Here is a 7,049-nt window from a genome sequence, read left to right as displayed (position 1 = left end):
TGTGAGGCTCATAGGGTTGCCAACTCCAGGATGGGAAATGCTTGGAGATTTGGGGGCTGGAGCCTTCAGAGGGTAGAGTTTGTGGAGCAGAGGGACTTCAGCAGGGTATAATGTCATAGAATTCACCCTCCAAAGCAGCCATGCCCTCCAGGGAAATTGATCTCTGTCATTTGGAGATCAGTTATAATGCTAGATCTCCAGGCCCCACCTGGAGACTCACAGCCCTAAAAGGGAGACTCCAGCATGAAACTGCTGGATTAGAATTCAAAAAGAAGTTTAACACAACCTTCCCCTGCCTGGGCTAAACAAGGACTTGAGATTCCTTAGCCATTATAGGTATTGCCTACTTTAGTCAATGCTGGAACTCCCCCCATCAAGTTGTTAACTAGCTTCACAAAACTAGAGAAATGGCCATTACTGCTATGGTTAATGGTCTCTATACTGTTCTTGACTACCTTTGGTTTTGTTTTGGTTTTTTAGTAGCTTCCTTTTTACTGTCCTTCTGAGTTCTTTTTCTCTTTTTCCATACGCTTGTATGCCTGGAGTTCTTTCTCTGACATATGTCGGTGTATGCACACACTTCTTCCTTCTTTAGGATCACAAGGTGGGGAGAGGTAAGTTGCTTTTCTGAGGCATAGTCTCCAAAATTTGCCCAGAGAACTCTAACATCTTTTCCCGTTCATCAGTAACTTTCTTTTCCTGCACAATAACCTTAACGTGATATTTCTTTTCAACCCACGGCTGAATCTATTTGATCTTCATGTCTAAATTGTGCTGTGCAATAGCTGTAGTAAAAATTCCTTCTGCTGAACAGCCCCCTTTTTGGAGCTAGCTCTCTGCTTGTCTCTGGGTCTGAGGCGCTCTTCGTGAATCTGATGACCACTCATTAGTCTGTAAACTGGAGTGTCTGCCGCCTCCTTCAGTAAGACAATCTTTAACTCCTTTTCCTCTGTTGTGTATGCTGACCGCCACCGGGGGCCAGTGAGCAGCCAGAGCTTGACTCTGGGAGAACAATAGGGACTAGGCTCCTAGTCCCTCCACTGGGGAACCAATGGGCACCGTGGCGGGAGATTTAAACCCACCAACGGGGTCCAGGGGTGTGTCCCTGGAATGTATACAGTTGGCCTGCCGGCCGTTAGTAGCCAGTCTTGTTGTGTTCTAATAAAGCGTGCTATGCACTACGCCAGTCTTTGTCGTTCATCCATGCGGCAACCCACTACACAATATCCTCCATGATTTGAATCACATCTGCTCTGGGTACAGGTCCCTGATCCTCTCCATTCTCAACAATCAGGTAAATAATTCAAAGAGGGATTTTTCTCTCAACATTTCCATTTTTTTTTTCTGGTAGAGGGGTTGATTTCCTTTCCTTTCACCTTTTCCTCAGAATCTTCATATGTACAGAATGTTTTTGTAAGGACAGAGAGAAATCCTCTTTTAGGCTGCTCCAGTTCTACCCAGGTGTGAGAGGTCACTGTGGTGCACACTGGTTGCGCCCCAAAAGCGGCAAAACATCTAGTGATGAAATTAGCATAATTCCTTATGGCCTGATCCATAAGTTTCTTTAGGCACAAAGCGGTGGTTGGGGGGAACCCATTCCAGAGACCTCCTGGGGATGTGATCTGCGCACCAGCGGATAGGAGAGGGGGCGACTGGTCGCCACCCTCCGGGAGCCTTAGCAAAAGTCTCCTAACCATGGGGCTTTTGAGGGGTAGCCTCTTCTCCAGCACATTGCTGGGGAATTGAGGTGCCCTTCCGCCCTGATGGTCCTGCCGCTGAGTGTCGGTATGGAACTAGAGCCGCTGACTGGGACAAGCGTCGGAGATTGGGCGTTTGAAATGTATTCCGAGCAAGGTCGAAAGACCAACAATGAACTGTGAGTCAAGTTAAAGCGAATTATGGGATTATAAAAAGAAAGCACACACCCCCTCGGGGAATGGTGAGAAAAGCGAGCGGGGGAGGGGGCCCTCCCATACGCAACAACAAAAAAGCGATTTAACGGGGGGGGTGAAGGCAAAAGCAATGAAATCTGTTTTGAGAGACTTACCAGAGTGTTGATAAGCGTATGGGCGAATTTCAGAGACTTTTTCTAAAAGTAAACAATGCATAAAGATGGCGGGGAAGAAGCCGGAGAGAGGCAGACTAGCAAAAATGAAACTAGCGGGGAGCATGAGCTCCCGACCGGAAGAGACCACTGAGTTCTCTAAACTGTTGGCAGATTCCTTGCGCCCTCTGCTGGAACAGATAACTAATGTCAATCAACAGCTCAAAACTTTAAATGATAACTTTGCAACTCAGCAGCTCCAATTGACTGAAACTGCAAAGAAGACGGAGCAAACAGCTGAGAAAGTTAAGGAAATGGACGCTAATGATAAAAAAAAGTTAAGAAAAGGGTAAAAATGCTGGGGGAAAAGCAAGCTTCAGACGAATCTCAACTTCTACAATTACAAATGGAGAAAGCAAATTTGATCCTCAGATTTCAAGGTAAAAGGTGAGAATCTAAAGCAACTGCTGAGTGAACCATTAGCCCAAGTTACAGATTTAAAAGCGGAATATCTTACAAGCAAAATGGATGTGGTCTATAGGGCCTATTCCGTTTACATTAAAAAAAAAATAATCTGCCTGGGGAGATAGTAATCAGATTCTCGAAGAAACACGTGAGGGATTTAATCCTAAAAGCAACTATGGGAACACCCTTGAAAATCGGAGACAACACCATCAGGATTCTTAAAGACATACCATTTGAAATGACAAAAGAGGAAGAAATATAAAGACTTGGTGCTTTTTCTACAAACAAACAGCATTGCCTACAGATGGTCAATTCCAGAAGGCATCATTTTCAAATTACACGATAAAAAAGAAAAGATTGACTCCGTCTACAAAGCACGTGAATTCCTGAGATTGCAACTGGGAGAGACAGCTGAGGACGTTAAGGGAGAAGAGGACAGCAAATCTAGTGGTGAATTGGACTCGGGGTCTTTCGATGAGGACTCTGCTTCTGATAAAGGGGCGGCTGCCCCTAAATGCGCATATCAATTGAGGATGAGAAAAGATAAAACAAAATGAAGGCTGAAGGACTGTGCCTAAAAAATTTGGTTTTATTATTGGATGCTCTTGGGGTTCTCTTAAACAGTTAAATTAATGGATAAAAAGATAAATAATTTAGCATAACCGACTATGTTCAAAGTAACACTAACAATTCAAGAATAACATTTATATAAGCTGTTATGATCTCCTATTCTTGGGGTTTTAGTTATTAGTGCTTTTCTTTCCTTTCTCCCTAGATGTAGTTACCCCTTTCAAATTTTTCACTGTAGTTTGTAGTCTATTAAAAAATGCAATAAAAAATCCCCTCCGGGGGGCTAAAAAAAAGAGAAGATTCCTATGTACATATTATCTAGCCCCAGAGAAACAGCTTGCAGTAGATTCCTTGTGCTACTGAGTATCTAATCAAACTTAAGCTATTGCCAGAGTACGTATTTCCTCCAGTGGCAAGACAGTGTGAAATAGTGGGTAGACATGGACAGAGGGAAAAAACATGACTAAGTATGAATGGCAAGGGTTGGCTGTGAGATTTAAAGGGCTCCTCCCAATGTATGCCACCCTGCATCATTTAGAGAAATACAAGTTGCAGATTTTTTAAAAAAGTCTATCCTACCCTTCTCTATGGTGCTCAAAGCAGTGTTAATGGAATTTCCAAGTGTTTCTTAGGTTTAGGGGTCAGATGCCTTCAGACCATTCTCTGGGCAACTGAATTCATGCTGTTGCATCAGTTTAAAATCTGCCAGCAGAATCCCATGGGTCTTATGTCAACTTTAGTGCGATAGCCCTTGAATGCACTTCACAAGTATTTATTTCCTAGTGGAGCTTCTCAGTGTCTCTTTTGACCTTCCATCTGTTTGCGTGTATGAAACAGAAGACCAATTACACACTGAGCTCTAACATACTGAGAGGATCCTGGCTGAGTTTGGCAGATGGTGATGCTTCACTATCTACTAAGATCGCCACGCAAGTCAAGTATACTGTCTTAGCAACTTTTGGCTGCCATGGCCTGTTAGATGTGAGTTGCCTTGAGAGCTTCAGATATGGTGATGCAATCTCTGCTTTGCCTGGATCTTCATTTTCAACTATGTGACCTGGTTAAGCTCTTTGGGAAGGACTTGAGCCCCTTACCTCTTGCAGTACATTGTAGGTCTCCACTACATTGCAGGCTACTGTAGCCTGGTCTCCATGGCAATGGAAGAATAAATCTATGGCAGTGAGAACTGAAAGTCTCACACAGCTTTGAGATGGGTGGAAAGAAGGACTCACAACCATATAACTTACATATGTGTTGCTGGAGTTAGGCTGAGGAAGATCGCTTGACAGGCCTCTTATGGATTACTGAAGGGAGAACAAGGAAGGAGAAGAAAAAACTAGGTGCTGGATAAGCCCACTTCTGTCAAATTGAAGACTTCACTGATGGATGGCCATGAACAATTGGAAAAATAAGCCATAATTATATTAGAATGACTATGCAAGTAAGCAAAAAGTTGAATGTATGCAATTTCCAGCTTGGAATGAAAAGTTTGCACCTAAAGGCCATACCAGGTATTTTCTTTCTTCAGATGTAAACTTTTCATTCCAAGCTGGAAATTGCATACGTTCAACTTTTTGCTTACGTGCATACTCATCCTAATATAATCATGACTTATTTTTCCAATTGTTCATGTTCTCGATTACACTGGTCTTTTTTTCTGTGTATGTATAGTGTGTGTGTATGCTTTAAAAAAAGATCTGAAAGCACAAAGGACTGACTGAGGCTTCAGAGGTTGCACACGAGTGTCAGTCCATAGGGTGTCTGTAAATCCTAAGGGAGAAACAGAGGCTGCTGGAGGTAGAGTAAAAATTATAGGGGGATGATAGACAACTACTGGCAACCTTATCTCTTGCTCTGTGTGTCTACTGTGAATAGTCCACTTGCCAGAAAGGAGATTTCCATTCAGGGATGCATAAACACCAAGTACATTACAATCAGGGATGCACAGGCACCCAAATATATCTATATCTATATATATATATATCTGTCTGTCTGTAGATCTATCTATCCTCTATCATCTATCTATTGCTTTGAATCTTTGACTGAATATAATTCTGCATTTTTGACCATTGCCTCTAAAAAATCTCGACACTTGGGTCTCACATGAATAAATGTTGTATTTTGCTTTTAAGAGGTATCCAACGATAGCAGATAAATTAAGAAGGAGCAGAGAACACCATGGAAGCGGGTGTCCCTGAGCATCACTCTGCCTAAACAAACCCCCATTCTCTCTCTCCCCCCTCCCCTGCTGTGACCCTTTCCGATGACAGCAGGTCACTGGAAAGGTTAAAGCAAATGTTAATATTAGAGTGACCTGCTATCTCTGCTATCACCCCTTTCGCCAAGCAGGCAGTGTTATGTTTTTAATTCCCTAATGTGCGATCCAGCAGTCCGTATCATCTTACAGGGTTTGAATAGAAAAAGCGAAAGGCAGACTGTGTGGTCACTGTTTTCAATATCCCCCCTGCTAGCCATTACATCATCCAGCTATTCTCTAAGAGGATTTTCAGCAGGCTTGGCTTCATTATTAAAATAGTAATTAATTTTTTCCTCTTCACAAAACCAGAGGACCTTCAGATGGAGGCCTTGGGAGCGAGAGGGCAGTTTTCTTTTGAAAGTGGCCTTTCTGAAAGCCATAATCTGCTCTCCAACTTTACAGTACACATGTTCCCCAGCAAATGTGATTAAAGAGAGAGACATATTTAAAAAAAAAAACACCCTTTGCAGAAAATTAATTCAGTTTCCAGGATTAAAAAAAAAGTTTGATAAAGTTGTGCAATGCTCCAATGACATCACATAATAGAAGTGTGAAGTTTTATCCTCTTGAAGGATAAATGAATGGCCAGAAAGGTCTGGTAGTTCCCAGAGAAAAAACATCTGCTACAGCTAATTCACTTTAGCTTTTGATTGTAAAATTCATTAGCCATATCAGGCAGCTGTAGCTCCAACCATGTTGCTGGAAAGTACAGTTTTAAATAGTGGGATGCCATTTGTCCTCCTCAGCAGAGGGAAGGTAGCCTGGGAGCCCAGCAAAACACAGCCTCCCACTGACTTGGGATGGCTCTGCAGAACAAGGAGCCGATCCCTTTAATTCTTTCAAGACTTGACAAAGTTTTGTGAAGGAATTTGTCCTTTTGCCATCTGAGAAGAAAACCATGAGGAAGAAGCTAGGAACACCTTACCTCTGCAGAACCCTGGGTTATCCTTACAGCTTAATACTTGCAGTAAGAAACAAAGGGCACAAAGACTAAATAAGCAGAAGGAAAGAAAAAAAAGGCTTGTTCCTCTGAGATTAGATTATTCCCAGAACACCAGGGTTTTTTTAGCAACACACACACACATTAGTAAACCGAGCAGATAGATGGTGTTTTTGTTGTGACTCCTACTGCAGATGAGGGGAGAAATTAGCATTGTTCTCAAGTAAAAATTACTTTTTATAAGAACATAAGAGATGCCAATGTTGGATCAGGCCAAAGGCCCATCCAATCCACCACTCTGTCACACAGTGGCCAGAAATACCAGTGCCATCAGGAGGTCCACCAGTGGGGCCAGGACATTAGAAGCCCTCCCACTGTTTACCCGCCCAAGCACCAAGAAGACAGAGCATCACTTGCCCCAGAGCCCCTATCTATACCTTGTGGCTAATAGCTGCTGATGGACCTCTGCTCCATATGCTTATTTAATTCCCTTTTGAAGCCGTCCATGCTTGTAGCCGCCACCACTTCCTGTGGCAGTGAATTCCATGTGTTAATCACTCTTTGGGTGAAGAAGTAGTTCCTTTTATCCGTTCTAACCCCGACCACTCAGCAATTTCATGGAGTGCCCACGAGTTCTTGTATTGTGAGAAAGGGAGAAAAGTACCTCTTTCTCTACCTGCTTTATCCCATGCATAATCTTATAAACCTCGACCACCCAAGCTAAAGAGCCCCAAGCACTTTAACCTTTCTTCATAGGGAAAGTGTTCCAACCC

The 7,049-nt window shown here is 42.9% G+C and overlaps 1 pseudogene; it reads right to left on the bottom strand.

The window, feature by feature from the left end:
• Window positions 1–491: 491 nt before the first annotated feature.
• The window catches only part of LOC107111499, a 14,180-nt pseudogene continuing 7,622 nt past the window's right edge, over window positions 492–7,049 (bottom strand).

This window comes from Gekko japonicus, unplaced genomic scaffold, assembly GCF_001447785.1.
Source record: "Gekko japonicus isolate JY-2015 unplaced genomic scaffold, Gekko_japonicus_V1.1 scaffold54, whole genome shotgun sequence".
NCBI classification, from domain to species: domain Eukaryota; kingdom Metazoa; phylum Chordata; class Lepidosauria; order Squamata; family Gekkonidae; genus Gekko; species Gekko japonicus.
Note: the sequence above shows the minus strand (reverse complement) of the source record. Positions and strands in the feature narration are given on the sequence as shown.